This window comes from Pinus tabuliformis, chromosome 4_1 (assembly GCF_031772625.1).
Source record: "Pinus tabuliformis cultivar Carrire ecotype Pingquan chromosome 4_1, CPIR1, whole genome shotgun sequence".
Lineage (NCBI taxonomy): Eukaryota > Viridiplantae > Streptophyta > Pinopsida > Pinales > Pinaceae > Pinus > Pinus tabuliformis.
The window spans coordinates 624,010,409-624,027,106 of NC_142303.1; positions in this window are offsets into that span (position 1 = coordinate 624,010,409).

Below are 16,698 nucleotides of genomic sequence, written 5' to 3' on the forward strand. Positions count from 1 at the left end.
TGATGATGATTTCCCATCCACACCACAGGAACAAAATATATGGCTGAACTGGAACCTTCAGTGGAACCATGAGCAGGTACACCTAAGGAAAATCCCTCCCTCTGGAGATACACCTGACAAATGGACTGCACCCCCACCACACATGGTACTGCTCAACTTTGATGGAGCGTCAAAGGGAAATCCAGGTAAAGCAGGATTTGGGGGAATATTTAGAAATCACAAGGGCAATGTTCTCCAAACATTCATGGGGTCAATAGGTTTGGATACAAACAACTCAGCCGAATTAGAAGGAATTTGGCAAGGACTTCTCCTGGCTCAGAACAATAGATTCTTCCCACTCATAATTGAAGGGGACTCTCAGATCTTAATTAACATGATCAACCATATCTTACAGGGAACTCCAGCACATAAAGTGGGTAGCAGTTGGAGATTGGCGGAAAACCTGGGACAGATTGAACAGTGGCTAATCATTCATAGAGTAGTTACCATCAGGCACACTCGTCGGAATGGTAACAAAGTAGCAAACCTCCTAGCAAACATTGGCATTGACAGTGATAAGACTCTTCATGTAGGAGCTCTTAGCACTATAGCTAATACTCATCAATTGCCAGATTTCAATGATCTAGTGCAAAAGGAAAGGGCAAATGTAGAGGAAAGCACCCGGATGCGGGTGTCAACAACGGCATTTAAATGACAAGATGGATCGCTGGCGGGTTGGGAAGCCATTTGGCTAAGTGCTTCATCCTGAGAGCTCACCGCAAATGGATTAAAAACACCTTGCAGGTGACATTTATTGACTCTGAAAGCTGTGACGAGCTCACCTCCTTCAACACCATGTCCCCTGCAAACCGTTTTGTTACTCCTCCCCTTCTCCATGGCGTTTGTCCTCCGCAAGCGGCTGAACCATGTTTCAGAACTGCTACAGGCAGTCGCTGCCTAATTCTCCCTTGTCAGGATTTTGGTAATGGTTTTAATTTTTTGCATTCCCGTCATTGTCTTATTGATTGTGGTTCGCCCACCCCTGCTTCCGCTCATCATCGCCTTCATTCCAATTCTTTCGCTGTCAATTCAGCCATGGCTCGCCTCAGGCACCGCATGCACAGTAGGCGTGGAGGTTCGCGTGGAGGTTTTAACTTCTCGCGAGCTTCTACCAGTTCCACCTTTGACTCCCCAGACTTAACTACTAAATTTCCCAACTCGCTCATTAACCCCACTCATAGCTACCTGAATACCAGAAGTGGGAGAGGTTGGAGGGACAATGCTGTCCACACTGTGGATCTCCCACTCCCTCCTCTTTCTGGCCCTCACAACACATAATTTCACTTCTGCAGTTCACTAAACAGGCCTACAATCACTGCTACCATCACAATTTCTTTCAAGGAAGAGTCTGCGATGCAAGCTACTCTGTCCAGTCGTGGGAACAAGCAGAACAGGGAAGAGACAGGTAGTCATGGGATCAGCTACAAGCAGTAAGGTGAAAGCAGTAAGGCTCTGCATGACAAAGATAAAGCTGGGGACGCTGGTACGTGACAGATGGATGCTGAAGGCATTATAGATGCTCCAACTGTTCAAGGTCGCATCGCGTCTGAAGAGGATGATGATTGGTATCAGTTTGCCTGCCAGATTGAGAAAGAGCCAGCTCCGGAGGAACCACCAGCCTAACACGTGGCCTCATTTAAAGGTCTCCGTCTCCTAGGTGGATTCGTCTCACTTTTTGTGGTTTTTGGTCTCTCGCAAAGGTGTCTGGCTTCCAGGCGGATATGTTTCTATGATTCATGGTTTTGTGGTCTGGATGTGTTCTGTCTTCACGCCAAGTGTCTTGAATTCTCTGATTGACTCTCTACCAGGTGGAAATGGCATATTGTTACTTGGTTATGTCCCTACCTTTTTGGTTCAGGATTGCATTTCTCTTTGTTCATTTTGGAAAACCAAGGTCTACTTTGAAATAGTTATTTTGGTTCAATGGCTGGTTTCCCCCATAATAGGGGCAGTCTTCAAAGCTTCTTGGACTGGTTTCCCCTCTATTGGGGCAGTCCAATACCAACAATTGCATTTTGTGATGATGACTGATGCTTAACATCTCTGAGATCAGGTTTCTCTATAACTTTTTTTGTATTATATTAATAGATCAGTACTACTTAGAAAAAAAAAACCTATGTTTAATACAATTAACAATTAAGACACAAACATATCAATTTAAGATGATATTATCTAATTACAACTAAAAAATTGACTGTGATAGTGGGCCCTAAGTCGGCCAACTTGTAGACAACTATTGTCTTGCGCCTATACCAAGGTTGTTATTTTACTTACCATTCACGTTATCTTATATAAAGACAACGATTTGTTGGGCTCTTTGTTTTGTGGGGGTAGTCGACTAAGAAGAACACGACAAGTTTTACTGACAAGATTTCTCGGACATCAATTCCTCTTCTGTCCCTTTCATATATGCTGATGCGATTAGAGACAACTTGTCTCTTGTTGCATTCAGCACTACTACACGGAGGGGGACTTTAAGACAATTTTTTAAGAGAAAAGAAATATTTTGTCTTCAAAATTTCAATATGAGGCGATAGTAAAAAAAGGTAAAGGTAAAGGATTAGGGGTCTGTCTACTAGCATTCACTGAGTGGTTGGTTTACCATGGTTGTGAAGTGATATTCAACAAAGGAAAAGCATTCCTGAGACACATAGCCACGGGGCGGGTGAAGCAGATCAGGGTTTGTGTGAAGAACCTGTATAAGCTAGATGTGGAAGAATGTGCTACATTAAGCACTAAGGCAGAGAAAGTGAAGTTCGTGATGTCGATGAACTTTGGCACAAAATACTTGGTCATTTGTATCATGGTACCTCGAATATTATAGAACAAATAACCACTCACCTCTCTAAAGGAGCACTTAAGCAATAGGATATATGCAAAGGATGTACATTACAAAAGTACATAAAATCCACATTCCATGATCAGGACAACAAAGCACATGCAGTCCTAGAAAGGATCTACTATGATGTTTATGGACCTTTCTCGACAACCTACACTGTCAGACACAAATATTTTGTCACTTTTATTGATGACTTCTCACAGAAGTGTTGGATCTTCTTCACGTGGAATAAAGATGAGACATTCTCTGAGTTCGTAGAATTCAAGACACTAGTTGAAAACGAAGCTAGGAAGAAGGTGAAGGCTCTGTTGTAGAGGCTGCAACACCCTCCAAAATTTTGGCCTGCACTTAAATTTCAGAGCCTACTATGTATATTGTGATCAATCGTTCCTTAGTCACTTATTGGTAAGTTGATGATCTCAAGCTCCCCTTTTCGATCTTAAGAGTCGTTTATGCTTTTATATTTACATAGAATGTGTCATCTTTGGGCATGGGGGTAATCGCTTGTCATGCAAAGGGAGGTTTCTTTTGCTTCAAGGGGAAATATTTATGAGAATGAGACATGTTTAACACTCATTTCACACACTCTTACATAAGTGTCACCTTTATCCTCCCAAAGTCTATAATCGAAGCCGCACTTGCCGTAAGCTGCCACAAAGGTTGTTGCATTAAGTGAAGTATGTGTTATATGTTCTGGATGGTCTATGTTGTATCGATAAGTTTTCAAGTGTGTGATCGTAGTGAAGTTTTATCACTATTCACATAAGTTCCACTGATCCCACACTTAGCTAAATTTCGGACTTTCCTTAGCAACCTAGCCTCATCCAACTTTCTTGAACTACACACTTCACATATGTAACCCTCAAGCAATGCGCAGAAATCTCAACCTCCCTTACCATTCAAAAATGTGCAGTGGTTTCATCTAGTGTCCTTCCCTCAGCTGGAACCCACTGTCTCCAAAAACTGTGCAGTTTTGTCCCTTGACTACCCAGTCTGCCTTGCATCCTGAAATTACATAGATGTGTCCTCCCAGGGCCTCGTCCCAAGTAGTGCCTTACATCCTAAGACTGTGTAAATGTGTCCTCCCAAGGCCTCATCCTATAATAGTCACTGCCCGTTGAAACTACACAATTATGTCTCTCACGGGCCACGAAGAAAGATGACATGATAGATGACTCTCAAGGAGTAGAGGAGAAAAATAAGCAGACCAAGAAACCCAAGGTATGATAGAATATTAGGACCGCATGAAGACTCCATCTGATGCATAACCCTTTGGAGGCTAGGTATGGAAAACAAAGCACGTATTTTGAAATACACCTCTTAATGTAGCTTAAAAGTTTGCTTATCATTGTCGTATCATTCCGTCTTCAATGACATTCATGGTTGCAAGAAATGAAATTCATTCCATGTGTTATAATGAGTCCTAGACTTTGACTTCCAATTTTTCAGGTGCAGTTACTGCATAATCATATTCCTCACGAGACTTTGCACCAGAAGTTGATCTTTAATCCATTGCAAGTACTTGACCTAGCTTACGGAACCATCAGCTACCCCTCCCAAGTTGCACCTCAACATTGAAATTTTCTTTTTCAGTAGACATTCATTTTATCCATTAGATCATTTCTTCCACTGTGACAGTCCAACAACACCCCTGCCAGCATATGCTTGACAATCCATCTCAGCTTTATTGCTATCTTATAAACACTCTTAAATCTTGTGTCTCCAATATAAAAGAGGAAGAACCAGAAAGGGCCTTCTTGGCCCTCTTCACAACCCACAATTTGTTTAGCTTCTCTCTTGTGCTTACACTCTAGTCTTCTTGCAGCTTCAGAATGGTGAATCTTAAACACAGTCTCATGATGTCCATTTAGGGAAGCATAATTCACCCTTTGTTTGAATCAAATTACCCCCCTAGCATTCCCTTTACCTTTACATGCAGGCATATATTTTCCTTCTGGATGACTATTAAGCTTCCCATCTCTATTTCGCCTCCCTCTCCTACCCTCATGATCCCAATAAGCTGAATTTAACCAATCTCAATGTATCTGAGATAAACAATCCATCCAACTGGGTAGATTGAGTTGAGACCCTTTTAGAAACTAAATCCATCCCTCCACAACGATATATCCCTCCCCAACAACATCATCATGCTCTATTCGAGATCTATCATTCCCATGATCACTATAAATTTCTGAGTCCTTCACTTACATATTTGGTAACATCATCATTCAGATCACTTATACTTTGTTGTGTTGTTTCTTGTGTTATGATTTCCTTTAATGGAAATATCTCCCTAGTAGGCATGAGTAACTAAATTCAAGTTCTTATTGAACTCTTGAATTAACATACTTAATTTTCATTTTGACCTATTAGGTTTCAAATTCTTGTGTGGTTGGTTTACTAGTTGACTACTAGCATTCACCAAGTGGTTATTGATGATCATAGTTAGTCTAGAGTGAATGTTGGACTTTGCCTTGAAAACCAAGCCCCAAGAATAAGCAATTATCATGGAACATTTTAGAGCCCATACTAGTGGAAGGCCAATTGCGCAGTGGGACTTTAGTCAAACTCAGTGATCATCCAATTAATTGATCAATCAACCCAAAATATCTAGTGCATGGAGAATTTGAGTTACCCAAATATGGTGGAGATTCCAAGGCAATGTAACATCAATTTTAGACTAGCCTTGAGTGTACAAGTGTTGCATGTAGTCACATGATCAACCTTGGGAATTTCACAATCCATTTTGTAAAAATTCCTAAATAATAGTGGCCTAATTTCTCAAGGAATTGCGCAAGGAAATATGGGCTCAAACAGAGGTAGAAATTTACTAAGTCTGGGTTATAGCTTCTCAGTGAGATGAGAGATAGGTTATTCACTTGCAAGTTGTGCTCAGTTGAGCAAATAAATTGCAATACATTTCTATTCATCATATTAATGCAAGCAGAGATTGGGTTTTTTAGCATATTTCTTTCCTCGGGAAAAATTATGTGTGCATGTGTGTTATTTCTTATTGCATGTATGAAATTTTTGTTCTAAATTGTGAATTAACTTCGAGAGAGCAATAGAGTAGGTTTGTGTCTTGTGATTTTGATTAAAACTTCATAAGTAGTTGCAACTCTACACCATAATTTCTACAAGGATGGTGGAAGAAAATTACAGAATATTTGTTAGTAGACAATATCCCTACTTAAAAGTATCTATGACAACTTTTGTGAGAAGAAGACGTTGAGGATAAAATATTGGATTGTGGAAGAATTAGTCACAAAATTCACAAGGGCAGTAATTTTGGTTGCAGGTGTGGAGGTAGATGGATTAAATGTAATTGTGTAGTAGACAAGTCACAACTACTCCTTTGATATTTGTCGATGATGTGTTACTATTTGGTAGATTGACCTCTTTTGATTGGTATCTGCACTCCTTATGAATAATAATAAATCTCATATGATTTCTTCTTACCGAGATGATGCATTGGTACTGGAGATTTATCATATTTTTGGTGTTATCTCCACTGCATTGGATGCAGATTTTGAAAATCTTAGATTTATGCTCCAACCTAATTGTTATGGAATTAAGGATTGGAGTTGACTTATAGAGAAAATCCACTGTAAACTTTTATCATGGGCACAGAGGTGGCTCTCCCTAGGAGGCAAGTTGACTCTAGTTCGAGCAGTCCTTCAGAGAATCTCTGTATATTGGCTTCATATTTTCGCTCTGCTTAAGAATATCAGTAAATGTATATTTTTGGCTTCATCTTGGCATGAGACAATGTGTCGTAAAGGATAGAGTGGGCCTGGTTGTTGTTTACTATGTATGGAGGTGATGGATAGCCAGACTCATCTATTTCTTTGATTCTCCTCAGAAAAATCATTTTGGAATGGTGTATTTAATATGTTGCATTTATAGGCAGATTATAACTACTCTTTTGTGGTTGATTGTATTCAAGACTGGATTATTGAATATAAAAAATTTGGACCACTTCCAATATACATTGGGGTTTCGACCCAAAGAATGCATTATTGTCCTGAGCTCCTTTGTTGTGATACATCCACCTCCATCCTTGTCAAAAAAGCTAAAGCCTCCCTGAACTTAGACATAACCTCCATCCCATATTCCTTTAGTAGATAAAACCCTTCTCTCATTTTCTGACCATGCCAATCTACCCTCCATCCCATATTCTCTCATGAGCCCTGTGTAAACCACCATTTCATTCAAGGATGGGGAATTTGATGTGTACTCTAACCATATTTGTTAGATACTTTCCCCCTTTTCTTGCTTATTCATTCATTGCCAAACACTATACCACTAGTTCTAAGAATCTTGTGGATATTATCACCACAATAAATGTATATTTTATTTTATAGGAGACATGAATTGTATATTTACCTTTGGGACACTCCAAAAATATTTTGATGCACCTTTGTGACCTTTATGACTTTATGACCTTAATTCCCATTCCATGTTCATCCATGTGGACGCACTTTATAATGTTCTACGACAACCTAATGTCCTTGTCAACTTCCTCTCATCTTCCTTGTCATGTTTTCAGGACTTGTGTATCCAACAAGAAATTTGGGAGATGAATGCCATCAAGGTAGAAAATCAAGGGGGTTTCCAGTCATTTATATAGGGTTCCCACTAGCATAGTCCCACCATATGATCCACCCAATCCCTCAATTGGGGTCTACTGCTATTTCAATTAATTATTGGATGATCATGGTGGGCCATAATTCCAAGTTAAATATTATGACTCTTCATATGATATTATTGGAGATACTTGAGAAGACATCTTTTTGGCTAAAGGGTTAAGGGAGGTTTTTGACTTCAATATTGAACCATCAACCATATCCTCAACATTTGTCCCATCAACCATATCCTCAACATATCTAACCAACAATCAAGAAGACAACTTAGGTGAAGCATGGGCATCCTCTCTTGCCCACGTTGTTCAGGATATATATCAATCTATGAATGCCTCTACACTCCACCAACTGTGCATCAATAAAATTTTGGGTTTCCCCACTGTCCTCCAAGATGGATACATGTTGTCCCTGCATTGTGCCTTTGATTGCAGAGTGGCTAATAATCATAGTTTATCATGGATGATTGTCATCGTACGTAACATCCATGGTCCAATTCATTTGTTTGGTGCCCAATGTTGGTGAATCATTGTATTGCATCATGGTAGCATATATTTCCTTTTTTAAAGCAAAAATATATTGAAAATAAATTAAGTTATGTCTCATGCAAATGTTCAATATTATTGTGTTGTGAGTGCTTTGCATATTATATGTATCATATATCTATAATCACTTATTTCAAGCCTACTTTAAGAAATAAAGGAAGAGGTGCAAGCCCTTGCCATAAGGACTCCCACCAACTCCTCTTCTCGTAGAAAATTTTTAAACGATAGCCCATAAATCAAACACATGCCCTTGTTTCTCTAGTTTGGAAACCCTTGGATGTTTTTGACAATGAACTCCTCCCAACCACTACTTTAACCATCTATTGAATGCCTTTGATTGGTATGTGTAAATTATTTTGATTGATTCTTGGAGAGGTGTGAAATCTAATTTTTCATGACATGATACAAACACCAAATTTAACCCGTGGTAGCCAAAATTTTAGGCGTACACCTCTCTCATCCAATATTAGCTACTTCACTAATTATTCAATGGGTAATCTACTTAACAATATATTAAATATTAGAAGCATTCATATTAATATAAAAAATAAGAATAGTATTTAATATTAAGTTATAATGCAGGTAACTGCCAAGTTGACATATTCTCTGCCTTGGAAAGTGAATAGTCGGCTTGACTTAATGTCCGATGTTAGTTTTAAAACAATTAAGATAAAATTGTTGAAGAGAACTCACATAGATCTATAAGTGTTGAGATGATAAATATGATGCAAAAATTTACTCAAAAGTTCACATTGTAAAAGAGGTTTTCACTTATAGTAATATGATCCCATTCCTCCCTTGATAGATCCAAGGTTAGTATATTTGTCCCAATATAATAAATGTGTTTCTCTTTTATATTATTAAATTAGTTTGCTTCAATAATCATGTCCTTATTGTTAAGGGGAGATTGTCTTAAAGTAAGTGTTGTCATAAGTAGCGTGATAGATGTAACAATGGGAAACTATATCTATATATTTTTTTATACATGTGAAAAAGTAATCCTTAATTTATCTATGTCCATGGTAGTGAAAATCTATTTGTTATAGTGGTAGCTCAATTATTTGTCATGTTAGTATGAGTAGTGGTACCTTGTGGTCATTGTATTATGTTTAGTAGATATAGTAATAAATGGTGTAATTTAAAAATTTTAATTTAGACTACATTTACATCACAATGTGATACTCTATAATTGTACCAAAACTTAGCAGTGAAGACATGACAAGTAACTAGATGTATTCAACAAAATTTTAATGCTTATCATTGTGTCTTTGAATAATATTTATAGTGCTAGCTAAATTGGGTAGTATTGACTTACTTTTACGATTCACATAGATATCATCATAACTCGTTGGTTTTGATACTTGATTATTTGAAAATAAATGCTAGTTAAATTAGGTAGTATTGACTTAGTTTTCCAATGCTAGTTAAATTATTAACTCGGTTAATGCTATCTTAGAGAACATGTGTAGTATTTCATCTTTTACATGCTCCATGTACCCATTTCGATTTCATGTTTTTCAGAGTTATTTTGCAGCCAATGCACCCAGGTTCGTTTTGCCAAGGTCGATGTGCAAAGGTTTGATTTCATTTTTACACGCTCGATGTACTCATTTTTTATTTAATATTTTTGAGGTTCAATTTTGCAGGTTAGGGTTTCCCTAAGTATGATTTCCTCATTTTAAATGAATTAAATCGAACAAGGAACCAATGTTCGATTTAAATACCAATTTATTTCCAATTGCGTACACAATCAGTTCTAAAATATTCTAATATGGCGATTCCACACTTAGATTCTCAAAGCCGCTTGTAGAAACACGTTGATCTACATTAACTCGCGATCATATTTTTGCACTAACGAATTCATCTGTCAACAATGGTGATGGCCGCTTTGCAAGATCACTCATGACTCATTGGTTTGATACCTTAATTACTTTGGTTTTGCCAATTTGTATTCATAATTATATACACAGGAACATAGAGGGTTTCAAGGAACAGAGAGGGTTTCTGCAAGGAACAGAGGAATGAAAAATACTGAGAAATGTTTGCAGATTCACGAAGATGGTGACAGTGCCACACCAATGTCACTTTGTTTTTGTTGTGCTAAGAGATGGCTAGAGAATCGCCTCGATTTGTTCCAGAGGGATTCTCCAAACAGCACGAGAAATTGGGCTTTTGGGAGGAATTGATGGAATGGAATCTAGCGGTGGGCCTGGCAGAACTACTCCATTCCTTGCCTGATTCCTGCCATGACTTTCCATTATGAATCCACTGGAAAATGGTGCCGCATCTTCATCAACCAAACCTTCCTCCACACTGCAATGAACCAACACCTTTGCTTCTACAACCAAACCTTCCTCCTCATTTGCCCCATTGCAATGGAGGGTTTGTCGAGAAAATGGAGAGACAAACACCAATGTTTGAGAGCCACGAGACTAGGGTTTCTATGATGGGCATTAAGGGCATGAGGCCCAATGGCAGCAGAGCACATACTCGTTTATTCGTGGGTGGCGGGAGATAGATATTAAGACCCTCATTCTTAGGAAAAGTGGGAGACATGGGTGTCGACTGAGTGGGAAACAGTAGGAAACAACGGGCTAGGCCATCTTAAAATGGAAACAGGCTGGCTTAAAATGGAAACAAGATAGCTGAAACCACTGAAACTTCTTTGGTGTAGAGGTCGAAAATCTTTTTGGCGCCAAATTGTTTTAGTTTTTATTTGCTAGGGCTTTCACTATTATTTTGCAAAGGAACTCGAAGCTGAGCTAGAAGTTTCAAGGAAGACAGCAAAGGGTTTATTTTCCATAGGTATTTTCCTTTCAATTTGATGTATTTCCCTTGCAAAGATGTTGGAATTGGTATTATTTTCCTTGCGTAGCTGTATTCATTGGTATAGCTGTAGGAATTAGGATTATTTTCATGGTATAGATGTAGGCATTGGGATTATTTTAAGGGTATATTTGGGTTTGTGAGTATAATTTAACGTGTTTCCCAACTAGGGAAAGTACTTTTGAATTATACTAGTGCATGAACATGGAACCCCAACCTAATTTGAATTAATTGGTCTCTAGCAGAGTCTATATATTGCATTCATGTTCATCAATAACATATTATTAGATTTTATTAGAAATTTGAATTGTCTCTCTCGTTCATTAGTTAATTTCTTAGTGGTTTTATTCTCTCTTGTTTCTTGTTTTGCAAGTAACTATCTAGTATTTTTTCACACTTATATCTTTCTATTATAGTTTTATCTTGGCTAAGAAACTCATCTTGGTACTATTTCCTAAAGTCTTGCATTATTGTGATTTGAATCTATTCTCCTTCAAGGAAGTTTTGTTCAAGAATGCTTATTTTTATTTTTCTTATGTAATTCACTCTTGGAACCATTTCCAAGAAGCTCATATGAATTGACTATCCCAACCTTAGACGAATCAAATAATGATTTGTTACTAGATGTATCTATCCTTTTAGCATGGTGTATTTTTATGGAGGTGATTTTCCTCATTTTATTTGTAGATAATATGTGTTTTTTAACCTCTCAACGAATCTTTATCTTTGAAATTAATCATTGGTATCATTAGGTCTTTGTTGCAATTGCTTCTGAATTTCAGATAGATTTTCTAGCAACAATGCATTCAATTCTAATGGTCTTTCTCTCTCTTGGATTATCCTTTCATTATCTATCACGTAGCTTTAGAGTATTTCTTTTAGGATCCTCACTATTTCTGCAAGATTTAGGAGTGTTTCTACTTTAGGATCCTCACCATTTCTGCAAGATTTAGGGGTTTTTCTACATTCATCCTCTCTCGATATTCCTCACATTTGACATGGTTGGTTTCTTCAAGAGGACATCATACCATATTGAGTTTTTCTTGTGATGTTGGTTTTGCTTTTTTCACTCAATTATATTTTTTTTTAGTGTTGTAATGCAAAAAATTCAATAATTAGTTGTAAATTAGCATCACAATTTAAATTAATAATGGAGTCTAACCTTTTATATGCAATTGTGTCTTATAACATGATAGTGTTGCACCCTAACCCAACATACAACATTGTAACAATCCTAGTTCCTTTGGGTGTGTTTTGAGAAATGAGGTCATCCTTTTATGAAAATGCACTCCCTATTGGCTCATTGCTATATAATTCAACTTTTGTGCAATAAATGGCCACATTGTGTCACTTGATATCTACCATTCTAGGAGATGCACTGGGATGATCTTTTTCTTGGATATGTGATCATGTGTTTGGCACTAGACTCTAATTCTTTAGCATGAAATAGGTCCATATCACACACAACTTGCTTTTACCAGCAAGATAAAATCACATATAATATGGAAATTTTCTTTATCAACAATATAGGGAATGGTCCTTGTAAGTCCAATTGCAAATTTTGTAATCTATTGCTCAAAGTCAGTATTCTGTCTACAAGTTTGGTTCTTCTTGAATCCCCTTTACTAGGAACATTCATATCATCCAAAATAGTATAACCCTCAGCTACTTCTCCAGATTCTACAGGATTTTATGTGAGGAGAATACTTTCAGAATGATCTGTCCCATCCAAAACCGTAGCATCCTTCTCCATGACACACACATGGTCTCCAAGTGGGACATGCAGTGACAAATATTCAGTCTCTGATGTCACATCAATTTCTATAAGCTCAAGATTTTTCACTAGGGTATCATATTCTGGTCCCTCGGCATGTTCAAGCCTCTTCAATGGATTATCCAAGGAAAGTTGTTGATTGCACACATCCTTGTCTTCTAGAAGAGATTCATTCATACTTAAACAAGGGGATATATTGTAACTTTTTCTAGGTTCCTGAACTTTTGGATGGAATACTGGAGTCCAGGCCAAATCAGGTGCTTAAACAAGGAGATATATTATATCCCTCCGTAACCATAGGGATCCTCAATGGAGTATCAAACTGGGAAGGTTCTTGCTTTCTCATCACAATCTGTATATTTTCTCCAACTTTGAAATTTTGGGTCTCTCCAGCTTCCTAGCCATTGCTTCCCTCAATTTTGGCAGGGTCAATGAATCACTCATGTTTTTCGTTTTTGTCCATATCAAACAATTGTTCTCTAATTGGACTTGCATCGGTTATGCCATCAACAATAAAAATGCTTTCCTGGCATGCTCCATATTCAACTTCATTCTTTTCCACAGCTATATTATATCCCTCTGTAACCTCAGGGTTCTTCAAAGGATTATCCAATTGGTAAAGTTCCTACTTGTCATATATTTCAACATTTATTTATGTAATGATCCTAACTAGTGTCCACAAACTTTTCTTCGTAGATTTCTATTACATTATTCTATACAAAATGGCAGACCAGGTATTTATGTTGCTTTTGGTATTTGTATTATTTATGTTGTTGATTTAGTTAGAGGTTGGATTTGTTTTTAGAAATAACATTAAAATGATACTTCAAAAGTTTGTTTGTGACTAGTTAAATGCTTGTTGGAACACTCTAATAAGCTTGCCTCAAAGTGTTGGACAGATCTTCAATGCTCACTCAACACATTGGTAGAGTTTTGTTCAGGGTTTTGAACCTAGTTCTCAATTTTTTTCATTTCTAATTCCTACAGAAGCACTAAACACTACCTTGAAACAACAAAAAAACAAAATTACAAACAATCAAGTGATCAAAGAGCCAAAAAATACACTGAAAAACTACATATTCATAGATTCACTCCCTAGGTTTATTCATTGGTCATGTTCTCTTGAAAAATAAGTAATACCCAAGTTAAAAATTGCAGTCTTATTGTTTAAAAAACATGGTGCATTCAGGGAAATAGCACATTGTCATCTGAATACTCAGATGAACGGGAAACAAGACCTACTCCAGTTACAGATGAATACTTCAATGAAATGATATATTGCAGTTGCAAAATGTGCCAAAATAGGAAACTAAAGAAGCGAAGGCTTGTTGGTATCCATAGATTGGAACATGGAGTTTATATAGAAGAGGTACATTATAATTAACACATTTTTATTCTTATAATAAATAAATATGCACATTATTTAATACATTATTATTGATCATTTCATTTGATTTTTTTATTTATGAAAAGCCGCTTCTAGTTCCCAATATTCGTGAAGAACCAATGGATGATATTGATAATAGCGACTCTCAAGATGAAGGACAAGACACATTTATGGAAGAAGCCACTTCGTAGATAAATGAGGCCGGTGTCAATGAATTTATCCAAGACTTCTACACATCTTTTGAAGAAGTTGTTGATTCACCCCTAGCTCATTTGGCTAGGACACCTCTTTATGCAAATGCTAAATCTTCTATATTGGTGACACTTATGTTGTTGTTGAACTTGAAGGTTACACATGGACTGACAAACACATGCTTTACTGAAATATTAAGGTTGGATTGATATTCCTATAAATTAATTCTCTAGATGTCTTAAAAGTTTTGAATATTGTGTATACTTATAAAAATCATTTGTTGCACTATGCAGACTTTTGGAAAACAAAATACTTCCAAAGGACAATAAGTTGCCTCATTCTCATAGAGAAGTATCTTCAATAATGAAAGACATTGGAATGGAGTACAAGACATATGATGCATGTCCAAATGACCATATATTGTACTATGGAAATAATGCAAATTTACAACAATGCCCAAAGTGTCACACAAATAGGTATCGTCAAGGTCAATTATCCAAGAAGGTTCCTTATAAAGTATTACGACACATTCCACTAAAGCCAAGGTTTGAAAGAATGTTCAAATGCAAGGAGTTGGAAAAATATATGGATCATCATGCACAAGGGAGGAGCCAAGATGGTGTCATGCGTATGGTTGCGGATAGTAAATATTGGAAAGATATTGAGGTAAAATGGCCACATTTCAGAAATGGGCCAAGGAATGCAAGAATTTCTCTAGCAATGGATGGCATAAATCCTTTTGGAGATCTTAGAACAACATATTCTGTTTGGCCAGTGTTAATTATAAACAACAATCCCCCCCCTTGGATGGCAATGAAAAAGGAACATGCAATGTTAACTCTTATCATACCAGGTACTAGAACATGTGAATGCAATGTTTTCTTGAAGATTATATAAAAATATTTCAATTCAGTTAATCCTAATAAATAACTCTTTGTTCACTTAGGGAAATATCAGGGAAAGGATATGGATGTATACATGGAGCCCCTCATTGATGAGCTTCGTGAATGATGGGATGGTGTAAATATGTTTGATGTATCAAGACCTATCAATGATAGAAACTTCCTATTTCATGCAATTCTTATCTAGACAATTCATGATGCCCCGGGGCTCTCTATTTGTTGTGGTAATATAATATAAATTACATTTATAATTATTACATTCATTTTAACATTTACTAAATATGGTTCCAATCTTATTTTAGGACTACAAACAAAGGGGAAACATGGTTGTCCATCATGTGGGCCAAAATTGTTGCACAGGCAGTCAAGGGATCTCAATAAAACCGTCTATGATGAGTATCAACAATTCTTACCACAAAATCATCGCTATCGAGTGTGTGATAAGAATATGTTCAATGGAAAGGAAGTGGAAATGAGGAAGCAAATAAAGATGAACCCTGCTAGGTGGAAAGTGATGTATGAAAAAAAAGAAGGGACAGGCTTTCCCCTAGGAATGAAAAGACTCTCTATTTTCTACAAATTAGAATATTATGAGAGATTGCCAATAGCCCACCTATTTGATACTATGCACATCGGGAAAAATGTGGTAGAGTGCTTGTGGAAACATCTAAATGGAAATAACATTGAAGCACAAATAAAGTTAAGAAAGGACCTTCGAGTTGCCAATATCATGCCGAACATGTGGTTGCACGAAGACAACTCATATGTTCATGCACCATGGACATTTACATCAAATGAGAAAGAAAACATCATTTCTACTATGAAAAGCATAAGATTTCCTTTTGGCTTTGGTGCGACATTAAAAAACTTATTCACAAGAGATGAATCAGAGTTCTCAAGCCTAAAAACACATGATTGGCGCAATTGGATAAAGGTAACGTTGTCACATGTTATATTTGTTGGAAACTTAATTATAAAATTGTATATCCTAGTGATAATATCAGTTCATGCATATTTGAACATGGTTATTTGTTAATAGACATGCTAGTATAGTGATGAAATTAGTTCATGCATATTTGAACATGGCTATTTGTTAATGGTCATGCAGTATGTGTTGCCTGCAGCAATACCAAGTACTTTTGACCACATGTCACTTTGACTATTTACAAATTATGTAAATATCTGAGGTATTTTTCAATCCATCATGCATACTCTTCCATTACTCTTATCATTTGAAGTGCAACATTGGTTATGCATTTATATGAGTTTCTACTTTTAGTTTACAAGAAATAACAAGTCTTTATTGTAATACTTGTAGGTGGGTCTCATCTAAAGAGATACACCAGGATGACTTGAAGTATTGGAAGAGGAATGTTTCACTTTTGATGTGTGATATTCAAATGTGCTTCCTCCAAGCTTCTTTAATTCTCAAGAGCACTACCCTGTACACCTAGTAGAAGAGATTGAACAGTGTGGTCCTATTCATATTCGAACAATGTGGCTCGTGGAGAGATATATGAAGGTCTTGAAACAATTTGTGAGGCAAAAGGCTCG